The sequence below is a fragment of the Sorex fumeus genome, unplaced genomic scaffold, assembly GCF_029834395.1.
Source record: "Sorex fumeus unplaced genomic scaffold, SorFum_2.1 ptg000115l, whole genome shotgun sequence".
Lineage (NCBI taxonomy): Eukaryota > Metazoa > Chordata > Mammalia > Eulipotyphla > Soricidae > Sorex > Sorex fumeus.
Window position 1 is genome coordinate 11,330,722 of NW_026606172.1, and position 5,604 is coordinate 11,336,325.

The 5,604-nt window shown below is 36.0% G+C and overlaps 1 non-coding gene across 1 annotated transcript; it reads right to left on the bottom strand.

Moving 5' to 3' along the window:
- Nucleotides 1-5,194: 5,194 nt before the first annotated feature.
- On the bottom strand, nt 5,195-5,301 carry LOC130043223 (U6 spliceosomal RNA). Its single transcript, XR_008795347.1, has one exon. It is a non-coding gene; the product is annotated as a U6 spliceosomal RNA (small nuclear RNA).
- Between the last annotated feature and the right edge of the window lie 303 nt (nt 5,302-5,604).

Sequence of the window (5,604 nt, forward strand, 5' to 3'; positions counted from 1 at the left end):
TATGCTTCTCTAAGTAAAACAATTTTACTTAATAAACACTGAATAAGCATCATTCAAAATAAGCTTATAGAAAAAAAAACAGGATTGAACAGTATGGATCTATTACTTCAACTTTTCCTTAAAATTTATCCTTCTTTTTACATATAAATGATCAGTTTTTCTAACACCATGTATTGAAAGGTATTGCTTGCTCTGCTTTATGAACTTAGTTCCTTTGTTGAAGATTAGTTGACTGTATACCCAAAGATCTAACTATCTTTGGGATCTCAATTCCATTCCACTAGCCTGAGAGTTTGTCCTTATTCCAATCACACTCTCTTGATTTCTGTAGCTTTATAGTGAGATTTAAATTTGAGGAAAAAAACTCTTCATCCTCTATTTTTTAGGATTTCTTTGACTTTAGGGGTTCAGAAAAAGCCCCAAAGTTATTATTCTATATAAAACTCAGCTTTGTTTTATTAACAATGGCATGGGTATTTTTTGTAGATTCTACTGCATTGAATATATATACATATATATCTACAGTGCTTTATGTAGAATGGACATTTTGACAATAATCATCCTTTCAGTCCTTGAACAAGGGGTGAATTTCTATTTCCTAGTGTATTCTTTTACTTATCTAATAGCAATTTATAGGTTTTTTTTTTCAAATGTGATTCATTCACCTCTTTTGTTAAGCTGATTCCAAGATACTTGATGTTCTGAGGCACAGTTGAGAATGGGATCTTATACCATGCATAAAAGTCAATTCAGAATGGATCAAAAAACTTGATATTAGACTAGGATCCATAAATTATTTTGAGGAAACTATAGAACCCTTCATTGATATTGAACTAGAAGAATTTCCAACAATACAATGCCATTTGCCAAACAAATGGAAGCAAAGGAAAACAAATTGAACTACATCAAATTAAGAAGAGTCTACACCATAAAGGGAATGACGACCAGAAAGAAAAACATCACACAAACTTGGCAATCACTCATCCTATAATGGGTTAATATATATGGCATATAAAGCATTTGTAAAACTTAAGAAAATAAAAAAGAATGCCATTCAAATATGGGGTGAAGAGATGAATAGAAACTTCTTCAGGAAAGACATACAGATGCTATATAGATGGATCTGGAAAGTATCAGTCTGAAGAAAATTATTCAGAAGGACAGGGACAGACAATGGCAGAATGATCTTTCTGATATATGAGATAAAAGGAAACAGTAGGGAACTATGAATTTCCCAAAAGCAAGAAAAAAGTCAGAATTAGATGCAGTAGGAAGCTTAACATAGACAATGGTGGAGGACAGTGGACACTGTTGGAGGGTGTGGTGCTAAAATATTGCATGAATGAAACATCATCACTCACAGTATTGTGCATCATGATAACTAAAATAAATCATTCAATTTTTACCTAGTTGTATGTGCTAGTCTCTGTTGCCTTCCTTACATACCTTTTTGTCTCCCATTAAATTCTGTGGCTATATACTTTTTTTTAAACCTTCCCCCACCTCTGCATGCTTTTACCAGTATATTTACAGTAATAGTTTTTTGGATAAAAGAACCATATTCAGGACATATTCCTAACTCATTGTCCAGGAATAACCACTGGAGGTGTGTTGAAGATCATATTCAGTGTTGGTGGAACTGTAGTAAGCCACATGCAAGGCAAGTATTTTTATAATTTTTTTGAAAGGGATTTTCTTTTAAAATTTTATATGAAGTGCACTATAACCTGTGTAGAATACATTTGTTTTAGTTAGGTAGAGCTTACCCCAATGATTATCACAAATAATAAACTGATAAACTGATAAACAATAAAATGAACTGATATTATTTAAACCAGGGATTAGCAACAATGTCTATAGGGGATGAGATATTAAAATATTTTTGTTTTGTGGACTATATGGTTTCTTACACTATTATTCAACTCTGCCATTGTAGGATTAAGTCAGTCATAGACAAAATATTAAACACATAAATAAGCATGGAAACCTTTTAATAAAACTATTTTGAATATAAATTTCATATTTTATATAATTTTAATATATCACAAAATTTAATTTTTCCTCCAATTTTTTCACATGTTTATATTGTAAAATTCATATTCATTCAAATTATGGTTTTACAAAAAACAAGTAGTAGGTAGGATTTGGTTTTTCTATCATGATTTTCAGACCCTTGCATCAAACTATAAGATTTATGATTATTTTAAAAAAGTCCATATCAAAATCCCAGTGAATTAAAAATGGATTAATGAAAGTGTAATAGCAGATTTAGTATGGGCAGATTATGGAAGACTAACACGAAATAACAGGAAGAGACATTTATACAAATACTGTTGTCAAGTGTTGCTTTATTTATTCATAAAATGGCAAATTTTATGAAAGCAATGTTTGAGGAAGATTCATATGAAAGTGTTGTGCAGTATTGTCAGCCAAAGGAAGCAAATGTTAAAGTGAGCTTTTCGCACATCTTTGTTCCAGTCTAGGCGTCAGCTAATGAGGGGATTGACTTTGGTGTTGGCTTTAAGAGTTGTTAAGGAGATGAAAAGGAAGTATCAACAACACTTGATGAACAATTAGACTTAAGGTAAAATTCAGGAAAAAACCTAAATAAGTTGCCATTTTTATGAAATTAAAGTGTGCAACTGGGATAATACAAGAAACTAAAAATGAAAAGATAAGCATAATCTGAAATATATATGTATATATATACATATATTTATATATGCTTTATATATACTTGTGGGCTGGAGAGATAGCACAGCAGTAGGGCGTTTGCCTTGTGCACCGCCAGCCAGGCCAAGGCGGGTTCAATTCCTCCGCCCCTCTCAGAGAGTCCGGCAAGCTACCGAGAGTATCTCGCCTGCACGGCAAAGCCTGGCAAGCTTCCCGTGACATATTCAATATGCCAGACACAGTAACAACAAGTCCCACAATGTACACATTACTGGGTCCACTCGAGGAAATCAATGAACAATGGGAGGACAGCGACGGTAATATATACATGTATATGTATATGTGTATATACACAAATATACATACAATATTAAGTCAAATAAGGCCTCTAGTCCAGGTTATCCAAAAATTCACAGGAGAAAAGCTTTCCAGGATTTTTCTTCATCTCTTTGATTTTTATAGTATAAACTATTGTTACAGTTTTTTCTTTATGTTACAATCAAGTAAGTCAGTAAAATCTGTTAATGAGTGGGGACTAAATTGAACGATTAAATGGTCTACATAAAAATAACTAGAATAAGAAAACTTCTCATAAAAATCCCATTGGCAACAACTGAAATTAGGTAGTTTCATAAGCATGAGGCATATAAGCACATTTGTTTTCCTTTATTCTATTAGTATGTAATAGGAGAAAAATAGTCCTGTTCAAACCCCATTTTCTGGATATTTTTACAACATAACATTCAAGGATGTGTATCCTAAGTAATACTGTTTACCAGTGCCCTGAATCACAAAAAATTAAATAACTCAACGGTTTGCTAGGAAACTCAATTTTTAACTATCAAATCCCATTCTTTTTAAGGGACATGCCAACTGGCATTGTTGTGCATCTAAGTAGTGAGCATAGAACAAGAGCTTTAGCTCTCTGATCTTCAAACTTTTTATTTATCCCAGTAAAAGTTATTACTGTAGCACTGTCCTCTCGTTGCTCATCGATTTGCTCAAGCAGGCACCAATAATGTCTCCATTGTGAGATTTGTTACTGTTTTTGGCATATCAAATACGACATGGGGAGCTTGCCTGGCTCTGCCTTGCGGACAGGATACTCTGGGCTCTTCGAGAAAAGCTGTTATTATTAATAATAATAGTAATTATGACTATATTATTGTTTTTTGGTGGGGGGATTGGTCACAGCAGTCTGTTTAGGGCTCACTTCTGGCTCTGTGCTTAGGGATTCTCCTTGAAAGCAGAACCTTGGCAGGGTTCTAGGGCCATATAAGGTGCTGGGGGTTGAACCAATTTCCATGTATCCAATGTAGAATTTCTCTAAATGCCCAAACCTATTATTTTATATTTATAAATTTATTTTAATTGAGGCAATGTTTTTCAAGACTATATATTTTGAGGGATATGATTTCATGTTTCTTCATAATATATGTTATCATATATACCCACCAACTAAGAACCATAATCTACCCCCCAGTCTTCATTTTCAAACCTATTCTTAAGTAGTCAGCCAAGTGAGTTTAAATAATGAATTTGATAAATTATGAGATAATGTTATGTGATCTGTTAAATATATTGGCTTTTATAGGGTAGTTTGCAGAGTCTTCTGCCTCCGTGCCTGGCTTCCTCACTGGGGCCCCTCGGAGGAGGGTGGGTTGAGTTCCCCTTCCCACCCCGAGCAGAGCCTTGGGAGCTGAAGGCCTCTGGTTCCAGCCACAGCCATGCTTAAGACCACTCTCCACACGTTCAGATGAGCCTCACACATGAAGGAACCAGCAGAGGAACCCAGCTGTGCGGGACCCGGTGCATAGATCTCCAAGTCCGCTCGGATTGGGACTGGGGCCTCCTCCACCCAGATCCCCCATCTTCCAGTATGTAGGTATTACACCCACAAACTGCCCCCAGGCGCCATGTAGTCCCATCAACAGCCAAGACCCAGAGACTATAAAACCCTGTGCGACATCATATGGGCTGGAGAGATAGCACAGCGGTAGGGCGTTCGCCTTACAAGCGGCCAACAAGGCCGACCCAGGTTCGATTCCTCTGCCCCTCTCGGAGAGCCCGGCAAGCTACCGAGAGTATTCGATATGCCAGACACAGTAACAACCAAGTCTCCAATGGAGACGTTACTGGGCCCGCTCGAGCAAATCGACGATCAACGGGAAGGCCTTAACTCTGGAGAACCTGGCAGGCTACCAAAAGTATCCTGCCCACACGGCAGAGTCTGGCAAACTCCCCTTGGCGTATTCAATATGCCAAAAACCAGTAACAATGATGAGTCTCATTCTCTTGACCCTGAAAGAACCTCAAATGTGGCACTTTTTAAAATCTCAGGGCTAGGACAAAGGAGACGTTTCTGGGGCCTGCTTGAAGCAATCGATGAACAACAGGATGACAGTGATACAGTGATAGGGTAGTTTACAAATGTGTACATGTGATATAGTTTTGGTCCTTACTGGAGAATTTTTTAATGATTTGAAAGATCACCACTTAGATTCTTTATTCATTGTCAAGCTAAAATATGGGAAGCTTTACAAATGTGCATGTCATCCTAATTTCAGGGATCATGTTAAACTTTTCTCTATATTCCAATTTTAGTGTATGAGCTGCTGAAGCAAACACCCTGTTCCCTTTTCAAAGGAGGAAGAAAAAAACATTTCTGTCTCTGTCTCTGTCTGTCTCTGTCTCTGCCCCCACCCCACTCTCTACATTTCTATTTAGGTACTGGGATTTATAATATTTTTCCATAATAAAAAATGGCTTGTACACAAAGAGATTTCAATCACATGTAAGTCCTTAGAGAGATAGTAAATTGATTAATTAAAAAGTTGGTTACAGTGAGGAATCATGTAATATTCCTGGTGTATGACATATTAAGAGTTTTCTGTTATCTTAAAAACATCACATTAACTATTTCTTAATATA